The sequence below is a fragment of the Camelus bactrianus genome, chromosome 6 (assembly GCF_048773025.1).
Source record: "Camelus bactrianus isolate YW-2024 breed Bactrian camel chromosome 6, ASM4877302v1, whole genome shotgun sequence".
NCBI classification, from domain to species: domain Eukaryota; kingdom Metazoa; phylum Chordata; class Mammalia; order Artiodactyla; family Camelidae; genus Camelus; species Camelus bactrianus.
In genome coordinates, this window is record NC_133544.1 from 75,381,438 (window position 1) to 75,396,120 (window position 14,683).

Consider the following 14,683-nt stretch of genomic DNA (forward strand, 5'->3'; position numbering starts at 1 on the left):
AGTAGACCTGTCTTATTAGTAGAAATGCTGAAAGGAGTTCTTCAAGCTGAGATAAAAGGATGCTATCTAGTAACAAGAAAACATATGAAAATAAACATCATACTGGTAAAGGCAGGCATATAGTTATATTCATAATACTCTAATACTGTAATATGGTGATGTATTTGACCACTTAATATAAAGATTGAAGGATGAAAGTATTAAAAATACCTGTGGGTACAATAGTTTGTTAATGGATACACAATATAAAAGATGTAAAGTGTGGCATTGAGAAACAAAACATAAAATGGGAATAAAAAGTTAGAGTTTTTGTATGTAATTGAAGTTAAGTTGTTATCAGCTTAAAATAGGCTGTAATAGCTATAAGATGTTTCAAGTAAGCCTCAGGGTAACGAAAAAACAAAAACCTTTAGTGGATACACACAAGATAAAGAGAAGGGAATCAAAGTATACCACTATGGAAAAACGTCAATTCACAAAGGAAGACAGCAAGAAAGGAAGAAAGGAACTGCAAAACAGCCAGAAAACAATGAACAAGATGACAACTGTAAGTCCTCTCTTATCAATAATTATTTTAAGTGAAAATGGGTTAAATACTACAATAAAAAGGCACAGAGTGGCTGAATGGATGAAAAAACAAGATCCACCTACATGTTGCCTATAAGAGACTCACATTAGCTTCAAGGACACACATAGGCTCAAAGTGAAGGGATGGAAAAAGATATTCCATGTAAGTGGAAATGAGGAGAGCAGGGGTAGCTATACTTTCATCAGAAGAAATAGAATTTAAACCAAAAACTATAATAAGTGGCAAAGAAGTCCAATATATAATGATAAAGAGGTCAGTTCATCAAGAGGATATAATTGCAAGTATATACATGCCAATTATTAGAGCACCTGAATATATTAAGCAAATATTAACAGACCTGAAGGGAAGGATAGATAACAATACAGTAATAGTAAAGGACTTCAGTACCGCACTTTCAACAAAGAATAGATTATCCAGACAGAAAATCAATAAGGAAACACTGGACTTGAGCCATATTTTAGACCAAGTGAACTTAACAGACATATATAGAACAATCCATCCAACAGCAACAGAATACACATTCATCTCCAGCACACACTGAACATTCTCCAGGACAGATCATATGTTAGGTCACAGAATGAGTCTCAGCAGATTAATAAAGACTGAAACTATACCAATTATCTTTTCCTACCACAGTGGTATGAAACTAGAAATCAATAGCAAGAGTAAACTGAAAAATTCACAAATATGTGGAAATTAAATAACAGTCCTGAACAACCAACGGATCAAAGATTAAATCAAAAGGAAATGAAAAAATAAATGGAAACGAAAATGGAAATACAACATGCCAAAACTTATGAGATGCATCAAAAGCAGTGCTAAGAGTAAAGTTTATAGCCATAAATGCCTACATTGAGAAAAAAGAAAGATCTCAAATAAACAATCTAACTTTATACCCCAAAGAACTAGAAAATGAAAAACAGACTAAGCAAAAGGGAGGTGATAACAAAGATCAGAACAGAAATAAGTAACTAGAGAACAGAAAATCAATTTAAAAAATCAACAAAATGGAGGAGGATATAGATATAGCTCAGTGGTAGAGCACATGCTTCACATACACAAGGTCCTGGGTTTAATTCCCAGTACTGCCATTAAAATCAATCAATCAATCAACCAATTAATCTTAAAAAAAAAAAGAAAAAATCAACAAAAATAAGAGTTGTTTTTTTAAAAGATAAACAAGACTGACAAAATTTTAGCTAGACTTGCCAAGAAAAAAGTGAGAGGACTCAAATAAATAGAATTATAAAAGAAAAATGAGACATTACCTTGTAAAGAGACATTACAACTGATATCACAGAAATACAAGGATCATGAGACTACTATGAATAGTTATACACCAAATTTTTAAAAAACATAAAAAAAAGAAAAAATTAAAACCCAATAAATTTGACAATGTAGAAGAAATGGATAAATTCCTAGAAACATACAGCCTAGTCTGAATCATGAAGACAGAAAATCTGAACAAACCAATAATATGAGATTGAATCAGTAATCAAAAACCTTCCAACAAAGAAAAGCTTAGGACCAGATGGCTTCACAGGTCTGAATTCTTCCAGACATTTAATAAAGAATTAACACCATTTCTTCTCAAACTCTTCCAAAACCTTGAAGAAGAGGAAACACTCCCAAATTCATTTTATGAGGCCTACATTACCCTGATGCCCAAGCCAGATAAAGACATTACAGGATGTGAAAACTACAGACCAATACCCCTACAGACCAGATGAATATAGATGCACAAATTCTCAACAAAATACTAACAAACCAAATTCAACAGCACATTAACAGGATCATTCACTGTAACCAACTGAGATTAATCCTTGGATGCCAGGATGGTTCAACATAATACAAATCAAAATGAGTAAGTTTTGAGGGGCAGATCTGTTTCCTGGTGGCACGTGAGGCTCCAGGCCAAGAGCTGCCCCTGCTGCCACTGACATGGAGAGTGTGTACTCAGTCCTGTTCTTAGTGCTTGAATTCCCCAACTTGAAGCTGAAGAAGCTGCCCTGGGTGCACATGCCATCGGCCATGATGGTGTATGCTCTGATGGTGGCATCTTACTTCCTCATCTCTGGAAGAATATGATGTTATTGTCAAACCTCCAAGTTTTGGCTCTGTGACTGATGAACATGGACATCAGAGACCAGTAGCTTTCCTGGTCTACAGAGTAAATGGACAATATACTATGGAAGGATATGCATCTAGCTTCCTGTTTACAATGGGAAGTTTAGGTTTCACAGTCCTGGACCCGTCCAGTGCACCAAACATTATAAAACTCAATAGATTTCTTCTTCTATTCATTAGATTCATCTGTGTCCTGCTGAGTTTTTTCATGGCTAGAGTACTCATGAGAATGAAACTCCTGGGCTATCTGATGGGTTAGAGTGCTTTTTGAAAAGAAACATGTGGATACTGAATTTGCTCCTGTTAATGAAGTTTTAAAGGCTGTACCAATCCTTTGATATGAAATATGGAAAAGGATGAAAAGTAGCAAAAAAAGAAATATCTAATGAAAACATAGGAAGCATATTAAATCTTGGACTAGAATATCTCCTTGGTATCAAAGAGACAAGCTTATCAGTATTTCTTCCTGCTGGCCTATCCCGGTGTACCAATGATGTTAAGTGGCATTTTCTTCTTCTTCTTCTTTTTTTTTTTTTCATTTCTTAAAGAAAATGTACTTCATTTCTACAGCTACAATATTGAAAAAGTGATTGTTTTTACAACCCCCTTTAAAAAATGAGTACATTTTGGAGATTTTACTGTACAGCTTGGTGACTACAGCAAGTATATTTGTATACTTGAAAGTTGCTATGAGAGTAGAGTTCTGATAGTCTCACCATAATAACAACACAATGGTAATTATATGAGCTAAAGGATGTGTTAACAACCTTACTGTGTAAACATCTCACAATATATATATGTATCAAATCATCGCATTGCACACCTTAAACTTATACAATGTTATATGTCAATTATATCTCAATAAAGCTGGGAAAACACCAGCACACATTTATTCTCTTACTGTTCTGAAGGACAGAAATCTGAAATCAGTTTCACTGGGCCAAAATCAAGATGTCCGTAATGCCATGCTCCCTCTCAAGGCTCGAGGGAAGAATCTATTTCCTCATCTTTTCCAGCATCTAGAGCTGCATCTTTGGTGGCACCTTCCTTCATCTTGAAAGCCAGGAGTGTAGCATCTTGCTTCAGTCCTCACGTTGATAGTAAAAGCTCCCTCTGCCACTCTCTTAGAAGGACACCTGTAATTACATGTAAGATCCATCAAGTTAATCCAGGATAATTTCCCCATCTCAAGATCCTTAATTTAATTACACCTAAAAGTCCATTTGCCATGTAAAGTAACATTCACAGATTGCAAGAATTACTACCTGGATATATTTGGGGCCAATATTCAGCCTGCCACATAAAGTAAATGCTTAAGAAACATTAGCTATTATTATCACTGTGCTAAGCACTTTATATTTATTATTTCTTTTCATCTTCAGTACAGCCCTATGAGGTAGAGACTATGTTTATCCCTGTCTTACAGAGAAAAGATTTGAGAGTTTATGTAGTTACCCAAAATCAAATGGTAAGTGGAATTCCAATGCAAGAGACTAACTCCAGAGCCTCTAACTCTTGGCCTTTATCACAGGCTGGCTATGAGGAGCACATCTGTTACTCCCCTTGCAGTAACAGTGAAGCTCCATCCTACATTTCTTTCTTTTTTAAAAAATTTATTTATTTTATTTATTTTTAATTGGGTTATAGTCAGTTTACAATGTTCTGTCAATTTCTGGTGTACAGCACAATTTTTCAGTCATACATGAATATACATATATTCATTTTCATATTCTTTTTCACCATGAGCTATTATAAGATCTCATATATATTTCCCTGTGTTATACAGTATAACTTATTTATGTATTCTATATATCCCTGTTATTTACAAATCTTGAACTCCCAATCTGTCCCTTCCCACCTCCCTCCCCCCGGCAACCACAAGTTGTATTCTATGTCTGTGAGTCTGTTTCTGTTTTATATTTAAGTTCATTTGTCTTCTTTTTTTTCTTTTTTTTTTTAGATTCCACATATGAGTGATGTCATATGGTATTTTTCTTTATCTTTCTGGCTTACTTCCCTTAGAATGACATTCTTCAGGGACATCCATATTGCTGCAAAAGGCATTATGTTTTCATTTTTATGGCTGAGTAGTATTCCACTGTATAAATATACCATAACTTATTTATCCAGTCATCTGTCAGTGGACATTTAGGTTATTTCCACGTCCATCCTACTTTTCTATTTGAGTCATTTGAGTTGATGCATGTTTTCCTGGGGAAGGGAAGTCCTTCTCCATATATTAGCATCTTTTTCAAGACAGAGAGTCTGTCATGCACCTCCCCTTGTAGTTTAGTGCTATACTTGTACTGAAAACAAATCAATGTTGTTGATTTAACTGCTAAAGTTGGAGACCATAAAGATAATTAGTACTGCAAACAGTACTAATGAAACAGTACAAAATCTACATCCTTATTGTGCCAACCCTTAAAGGTTGACACAGTGAGAGGGATGAGTTGAAACTGAGTTTAGTTTCATTTTCTAAAATTCAGTTGGACTATTGGTCTGGGACATGTAGTGATTAGAACAACTTTTCTTTAGGAAAACATCTTCTCATTTTGTTCCAGGAAGAATACATAGTGGTTGTTTTTTTGTTTGTTTGTTTTTTGTCTTTAATTTTTGTTGACATATAGTTGATTTACAATGTTGTATTAATTTCAGGCATACAGCAAAGTGATTCAGTTATACATATACATAAATGTGTGTGTGTGTGTATATATATATATATTCTTTTTCATATTCTTTTCCATTATAGGTTATTACAAGATATGGAACACAGTTCCCTGTGACATACAGTCGGTCCTTTTTGTGTATCTATTTTATATCTATTGTGTGATGTGTATATGTTAATACCAAACTCCTAATTTATCCCTCCCCCAACCCCTTTCCCCTTTGGTAACCCTGGTTTGTTTTGTGTATCTGTGAATCTATTATTGGTTTGTAAATAAGTTCATTTGTATCTTTTTTTTTAAATTCCACACATAAGTGATATCATATCATATTCGTTTTTCTCTGTCTGACTTGCTTCAGTTCATATGATAACCTCTAGGTTCATCCATGTTGCTGCAAATGGTATTATTTCATTCTTTTTATGGCTGAGTAATTTTCCATTGTATGTATATATATATATATACCACATCTTCTTTATCTTTTCATCTGTTGATGAACATTTAGGTTGCTGCCATGTCTAGGCTATTGTAAATAGGGCTGCTATAGACATTCGGGTGCATGTATCTTTTCAAGTTAGAGCTTCCTCCAGATATATGCCCAGAGTGGGATTGTTGGATCATATGGTAATTACATTTTTAGTTTTTTAAGGAACCTCTGTACTGTTCTCCATGGTGTCTGCACCAATTTACATTCCCACCAACAGTGTAGTAGGGTTCCCTTTTCTCCACACCCTGTCCAGCATTTATTGTGGATTTTTTAATGCTGGCCATTCTGACTGGTGTGAGGTGAAACCTCAATGAAGTTTTGATTTGCACTTCTCTAATAATTAGCAACATTGAGCATCTTTTCATGTGCCTATTGGACATCTGTATGTTTTCTTTGGAGAAGTGTCTGTTTAGGTCTTCTGCCCATTTTTTGATTGAGTTGTTTGGGGTTTTTTGTATTAAGTGTATGAACTGTTTGCATATTTTGGAAATTAATCACTTACCTGTCTTTGTTTGTAAATACTTTCTTCCATTCCATAGGTTGTCTTTTCATTTTGTTTATGGCTTCCTTTGGTGTACAAAAGCTTTTAAGTTTGATTAGGTCCCATTTGCTTATTTTTGCTTTTATTTCCATTACTCTAGGAGACGGATCAAAAAAAATTGCTATGATTTATGTCAAAGAGTGTTCTGCCTGTGTTTTCCTCTAGGAGTTTGATAGTATCCAGTCTTACATTTAGGTCTTTAACCCGTTTTGAGTTTATTTTTGTATTTACTGTTAGAGAATGTTGTAATTTCATTCTTTTACATGTAGCTGTCCAGTTTTCTCTGCATCACTTAACGAAGAAACTGTCTTTTCTCCTCCTTTTTCCCTTTGTCATAGATTAATTGACCATAAGTGCATGGGTTTATTTCTGAGCTTTCTGCCCTGTTACATTGATCTATGTGTCTGTTTTTGTGCTGGTACCATACTGTTTTGATTATTGTATTTTTGTAGAATAGTCTAACATAAAAAAGCATGATTCTTCCAGCCCCATTCTTCTTTCCCAAGATTGTCTCAGCTATTTGGGGTCTTTTGTGTTTCCATACAAAATTTAACATTTTTTGTTCCAGCTCTGTGAAAAATGCCACTGGTAGTTTGATATGGATTGCATTGAATCTGTATATTGCATTGAGTAGTATGGCCATTTTAACAATATTGAGTCTTCCAGTCCAAGAACACAGTATATCTTTCCATCTCTTTGTGTCATCTTCAATTTCTTTCATGAGTGTCTTATAGTTTTTGGAGTACAGGCCTTTTTCCTCCTTAGGTAGATTTATTCTTAGGTATTTTATTCTTTTTGATGTGATGGTAAATGGGATTGTTTCCTTAATTTCTTTTTCTGATATTTTATTGTTAGTGTATAGAAATGCAATAAATTTCTATATATTAATTTTGTATCCTGCCACTTTACTGAATTCATTGATGAGCTCTAGTAGTTCTCTGGCAACGACTTTAGAATTTCCTATGTATAGTATCATGTCATCTGTAAATAGTGACAGTTTTACTTCTTCTCTTACAGTTTGGATCCCTTTTATTTCCTTTTCTTCTCTGATTGCTGTGGCTAGGACTTCCAAAACTATGTTGAATAAAAGTGATAAGAGTGGGCATCCTTGTCTTGTTCCTAATCTTAGGGGAAATGCTTTCAGTTTTTCACCATTGAGTGTGATGTTAGCTGTGGATTTGTCATATATGGCTTTTATTATGTTGAGTTATGTTACTTTTGTGCCCTTTTTCTGAAGGGTCTCTTTTTCATCATAAATTGATGTTGAATTTTATCAAAAGCTTTTACTGCATCTATTGAGATGATCATATGGTTTTTATTCTTCAATTTGTTAATGTGCTGTATCACCTTGATTGATTTGTGGATATTGAAAAATCCTTACATCCCTTGGTTAAATCCCACTTGATCATGATGTATGATCCCTTTCATGTATTTTCAGATCCAGTTTACTAGTATTTTGTTGAGGATTTTCACAAGTATCTTCATAAGTGATATTGGCTTGTAATTTTCTTTTTTTGTGATATCTTTGTCTGTTTTGGTATCACAGTGATGGTGGCCTCATTGAATGAATTTGGAAGTCATCCTTCCTCTGCAGTTCTTGGAATAGATTCAGAAGGATGGGTGTTAACCCTACTCTAAATGTTTGGTAGAATTCACCTGTGAAGCCATCTGGTCCTGAACTTTTCTTTGTTGGGAGTTTTTAAAATTATTTATTCAAGTTCAGTAATGGTAACTGGTCTGTTCATATTTTCTATTTCTTCCTGGTTCAGTCTTGGGGGATTACCTTTCTAAGAATTTGTCCATTTCTTCTAGGTGTCCATTTTATTTGTGTATAGTTGCTCGTAGTAGCTTCTTATGATCCTTTATAGTTCTGTGGTGTCGGTTATAACTTTGTTTTCATTTCTGATTTTATTGATTTGGGCCCTCTCTGTTTTTTTCTTGATGACTCTGGCTAAAGATCTATCAATTTTGTTTATCTTTTCAAAGAACCAACTTTTAGTTTCATTGATTTTTTTTTAGTCTCTATTTCATTTATTTCTGCTCTGATCTTTATGATTTCTTTTTTCTACTGAGTTTGAGTTTTGTTTATTCTTTTTTTTCTCTAGTTGCTGTAAGTGTAAGGTTAGGTTGTTTATTTGAGATTTTCTTGTTTCCTGAAGTAAGCTTGTATTGCTATAAACTTCCCTCTTAGAACTGATTTTGCTGTGTCCCCTAGGTTTTGGATCATGGTGTTTTCATTCTGATTTGTCTCTAAGTATTTTTGATTTCTTCACTGATCCATTGGTTGTTTAGTAGCATCTTGTTTAGCCTCCATGTGTTTGTGTTTTTTTGCAATTTTTCTCTTGTAGTTGATTTCTAATCTTATAGTGTTGTGGTTGGAAAAGATGCTTGATGTGATTTCAGTTTTCTTAAATTTACCAAGGCTTGCTTTATGGCCCAGCATATGATCTATCCTGGAGAATGTTCCATGTGTGCTTAAAAAGAATGTATATTTTACTGCTTTTGGATGGAATGCTCCATAAATATCAATTAAGTCCAACAGATGTAATGCATCATTTAGGCCTGTGTTTTCTTATTGATTTTCTGTCTGGATGATCTTTCTGTCCATTGATGTAAGTGGGGTGTTAAAGTCCCCCACTATTATTGTGTTACTGTCAGTTTCTCCCTTTATGTCTGTTAGCAATTGCTATATATTGAGTTGCTCCTATGTTGGGCGCATATATACTTAGAATTATTAAATCTTCTTCCTGGATTGATCCTTTGATTATTATGTAGTGTCTTTCTTTGTCTCTTGTAACAGTCTCTATTTTTAAATCTATATTGTCTAATATACTTATTGCTACTTCAGCTTTCTTTTGATTTCTATTTGTGTGAAATAGTTTTTCCCATCCCTTCACTTTCAGTCTGTAGGTGTCTCTTGTAGGCAACAAATATATGGGTCTTCTTTTTGCATCCATTCAGCCAGTCTGTATCTTTTGGTTGGAGCATTTACTCCATTTACATTTAAGGTAATTATTGATATATATGTTCTTATTGCCATTTTGTTAATTGTCTTGGATTTGTTTTTTAGGTTTTTTTTTTTTCCCCTTTTCTTCTTTTGTTCTCTTCTCTCATGATTTGGTGACTATCTTTAGTGTTATGTTTGGATTCCTTTTTCCTTGTTGTATGTATAACTATTATAGAGTTTTTGGTTTGTGGTTACCATGAGGTTTTGGTATAGAAGTCTATATATGTATATACACACACACACACACACACACATACACACATGATTGCTTTAAGTTTCTGAGCTCTTAATTTCAAGTGCATTTTAAATACTGTGCATTTGTACTCTCCTCCCCTCACGATTACTGGTTTTGATATCATATCTTAGATTTGTTCTGTGTATCTCTTAACAGCTTATTGTGGATACAGATGATTTTACTGCTTTTGTCTTGTAACTGTCCTCCTAGTTTGTATGTGGATGTTTTCCTACTTTTACTGTATATTTGCCTTTATCAGTGAGCTTTTCCATTTCATAGTTTTCTTGTTTCTGGTTGTGGTCTTTTCTTTCCTGCCTTGAGAAGTTCATTTAGCATTTGCTGTACAGCTGGTTTGGTGGTGCTGAATTCTTTTAGCTTTTGCTTGTCTGTAAAGCTTTTGATTTCTCCATCAAATTTGAATGAGAGCCTTGTGGTTAGAGTATTCTTGGTTATGGATTTTTTCCCCTCTCATCACTTTAAATATATCATGCCATTTTCCCATAGTGTTTCGTTAATGCAGCATATTCTGATCTTTCTGGCATGATAGAACTGTGTTTAAACTCAATGTAGCATAAGGATGGGTAGGAGATGGACATCATTCAACATAAGGTCAAACCAGGAAATGAACTATGAAGAAAGAGGTATCCACAAGGTCAAAGTGATAAGTATTCTGAGTGATGATGGGGAAAAGCACTGTGTGAAGGAGAAGAAAAGTAGTGGCAGTATGTGATGTGGAAACTGAATTCCTGGGAGATAATGAAACATGATAAGAGAGGAAAAAAAAAAAGGTTTAGAGCTAGGCAAACAGAAGGAGAAAGAGTTTGATTAATACAAGATTTTGTCTAAAACATGAGAAAAAGAACCAGAAGTAGCCATATAAAAATTAATGGTCCTGTATTCCTTTAGAAGGAGTAAGTGCTAGTACACCTGAAAAATTATAATCACAGCCTTGTCGTTGATGAATCATGTAGCAGCTACTCCAGAAACCTGAATCACCAAAGTCTCCTCTTCCCTTCTTATTGCCACATAACTTGACTAGATCGGGATAGGAGAAGAGCAAAGAAACTACAAATAGTAACCAAGTATTCTCACCAGTGGGGGTGGATATAGCTCAGGGGTAGGGTGTGTGCTTGGCATGCATAAGGTCCTGGGTTCAATCCCCAGTACCTTCACTGAAATAAATAAAATAAATAAACCTAATTACCACCCCCCCACCACCAAAAAAAAAAAAAAAAGGGGGAAAAAAGTATTCTCACCAGCATTTCCAAGGCACTAGGAGAAGTGAGGTGGACAAAGTCCTGGTCTAGAGTTTAGAGTTCCACCCATATAGCCCTAAGGAGATTGATTGGCTCACCAGTGCCTCCCCTTTCTGTGGGCAAATCTGTGTGGAAGTCAAAATGTCATCAGAAAGTAGCCAGGGAGCATGAAACCAGGGAGTGGGGAAGGGGTGTCCTGGATGGTTCCAATGGCTGATGCCACCCTGCTTCGTGGCCTGATGCCTGTATATCTGTCATCAGGATATCCCATCTGTAGGGACTGGCTCCTCATACCCTCAAGTCAGGGAACTATCTCTCCAGGATGTTTTTGGAAACCAAGTACCCTTTCTGCCAGCACATTTTTCCCTTCCCACATTATTATGCAACTAGTGTAACCTAATCCAGTCCCATTTGGTTCATATTTTCCTGAGATGACAATATATCCATGCCAGTTTAATTTGACCTGAGTGTTTCTGAGACTCATCTACTACACATTCACAATAATCCCTTTGTGTCATTTCTACTGGTGTCTGATCTCATCCCTTTTATATAGGTCTTATTGATTTTATTTTAAGTTTGAGGATACTTTTGAGTGTCAACCCAATGTATTGCTCATATAAATACTGCTTTATTAAATCCACAAATGAACGTTATGGCGTGGTATTATTCTCATTTTAAAGCTGAAAAAACTGACATTAAGACTTGTCCAAACTTCATTTTTCTCAGAACTAGAACAAATCATAATAAAATTTATATGGAACCACAAAAGACCTAGAATTGCCAAAGCATTACTGAAGAAAAAGAAAGAGGCTGGAGGAATAACTCTTCCAGACTTCAGACAATACTACAGAGCTACAATAATCAAGATAGCATGGTATTGGTACAAAAACAGACATATGGGCCAATGGAACAGAAAGAGAGCCCACAAATGAACCCACAAACTTTTGGTCAACTAATCTTTGACAAAGGAGGCAAGAATGTACAATGAAATAAAGACAGTCTCTTCAGCAAATGGTGTTGGGAAAACTGGACAGCAGCATGTAAATCAATGAAGCTACAACACTCCCTTATACCATACACAAAAATAAACTCAAAATGGATCAAAGACTTAAACATAAGACAAGATACAATAAACCTCCTAGAAGAAAATATAGTCAAAACATTATCTGACATTCATCTCAAAAATGCTCTCCTAGGGCAGTCTACCCAAGCAATAGAAATAAAAGCAAGAATAAACAAATGGGACCTAATTAAACTTACAAGCTTCTGCACAGCAAAGGAAACCATAAGTAAAACAAAACAACAACCTATGAAATGGGAGAAAATTTTTGCAAATGATGAAACCGACAAAGGCTTGATCTCCAGAATATATAAGCAGCTCATATGACTTAATAAGAAAAAAACAAACAACCCAGTCCAAAAATGGGCAGAAGACCTAAACAAGCAATTCTCCAAGGAAGAAATACAAATGCTCAATAGGCACATGAAAAAATGCTCAATATCACTTATTATCAGAGAAATGCAAATCAAAACTACGATGAGGTATCACCTCACACCAGTCAGAATGGCCATCATTCAAAAGTCCACAAATGACAATGCTGGAGAGGCTGCGGAGAAAAGGGAACCATCCTACACTGCTGGTGGGAACGCAGTTTGGTGCAGCCACTGTGGAAAACAGTATGGAGATTCCTCAAAAGATTAGGAATAGACTTATCATATGACCCAGTCATCCCACTCCTGGGCATATATCCAGAAGGAACCCTACTTCAGAAAGACACCTGCACCCCAATGTTCATAGCAGCACTATTTACAGTATCCAAGACATGTAAACAGCCTAAATGTCCATCAGCAGATGACTGGATAAAGAAGATGTGATATGTTTATACAGTGGAATACTATTCGGCCATAAAAACCGACAACATAACGCCATTTCAGCAACATGGATGTTCCTGGAGAATGTCATTCTAAGTGAAGTAAGCCAGAAAGAGGAAGAAAAATACCATATGAGATCACTCATATGTGGAATCTAAAAAAACAAACAAACAGAAAACATAAATACAAAACAGAAACAGACTCATAGACACAGAATACAAACTTGTGGTTGCCAAGGGGGCAGGGGGTGAGAAGGGACAGACAGATTTCAAAATGTAAAATAGATAAACAAGATTATACTGTATAGCACAGGGAATATATATAAGATCTTATGGTAGCTCACAGAGAAAAAAATGTGACAATGAATATATATATGTTCATGTATGACTGAAAAATTGTGCTCTAAACTGGAATTTGACACAACATTGTAAAATGACTATAAATCAATAAAAAATGTTAAAAAATAAAAATAAAAAATAAATGATTATTATTTGTCACATTTAACACGTGTTTGTCCTAATCTTAACCTTTCCTGATATTAAAATTATCTCCTGATATTAAAATAACTCTGCTTTCTTCTTGTTTGCAATTGCGAATTATTTTGTTTTGGGTCTCTTGTTTATAGCATAGAATTGGATTTTGCCTTATGATTCACTTTCTTTTATTTTAATAAATTAGTTTGGTCCATTTATATTTATCAAATTGACATATATTTAGTCTTATTTCTGCCATTATTTGATATGATGCCTTCTATTCATAGATTCTTTTAAAACTTTTTGAAAATGTGATATGTGTTTTTATTTTTTCTCAAAACTTGGGAGACTTATTTTTTTGTTTTGGTGGGTGTCTTTTTAACTTATACAACTAATATTCATTTCTTACTCATTATTTTATTAATTCTTTAATATGGACAAATAATGAAATTAGTATATTTTCTTTTCTTCTTCTCCTGCCCTCCATAGTCCTCTTTTGTCATAGTTTTCTCATTTATCACTTGGTTGGCTTAAGTTCATCTTCTAGTAGTTACTTCAAGGAAGGCTCATGGAAACAATATTTCTTGAATTCTTCCATATGCAAAAATGTCTCACCGAGCTTTTTTATATGAACCACAGTTGGCTGGATATAAAATGTGCAGGTGACACTTACTTTCCTTGAGAACTTCCTAGGCATTGCTCCTAGCAATGAATATTTCTATGAAAATGTCTAAGCTAAGCTTGAACTTTTCTCCCCTTAGAATTGACTTGATTATTTGCCTAGCTGCCAAAATAATTCTTTATCTTTGAAATCAAGTAACTGCTTCTCGGTGTTGACCTTTTCATATTAACATTTCCTTGGCTATGGTGTGATCTCCATAGATTCAAATATTCTTTTATTTCTGGAAAATATTCTTGAATTATACATTGAAATTATTTTCTGTTCTATTATTTCAGTTTTCTTTATCAGGGAATCCATTATGCAACTATTGTTTCTCTTTTGCCTATTTTTCATTTCTATCATTTAATCTCTAATCCTTTTAAACTTCTCATTTCCATTTTATTTTGTTTACTTTCCTTAATCCTGTCCTCTGTGTTCTTCACTGTGTTTTTGGCAGTGTCTTTACTCCTTTGTGATACTTCCAATTTTGCTTTCCTTTTTTTTTTTTTTTGATGGCTTCATTTTATTCCATTTTTCTTCCTGAGGTCTTCCAGCTCACATTTCATTTCTTTCTGATATTTCATGATTGCTTCCTTGAGCTTTTTCATCTCTGTTTTATGCTATTTTCTTATAAAGGCAAGTGGATTATTGAATCTCCCTTTATATTTATCTTTAAAATTTTATTTCTAGAAAAATTGCAAATGCAATACAAAGAACTTTATGTCCTAACCCATGGAGTATATATTGCCAGCGTGATGTCCCATCAAAA

The 14,683-nt window shown here is 34.5% G+C and overlaps 1 long non-coding RNA gene and 1 pseudogene across 1 annotated transcript in view; one reads left to right on the forward strand and one right to left on the reverse strand.

Annotated features, from left to right (window-relative positions):
• The window catches only part of LOC123619682 (uncharacterized), a 35,471-nt gene that overhangs the window by 14,754 nt on the left and 6,034 nt on the right, over positions 1 to 14,683 (reverse strand). The window contains exon 2 of the long non-coding RNA XR_006728336.2: positions 3,618 to 3,852. This is a non-coding gene — a long non-coding RNA (uncharacterized LOC123619682). The remainder of the gene's footprint in view (positions 1 to 3,617; positions 3,853 to 14,683) is intronic.
• On the forward strand, positions 1,102 to 2,975 carry LOC105076981 (oligosaccharyltransferase complex subunit OSTC pseudogene; annotated as a pseudogene).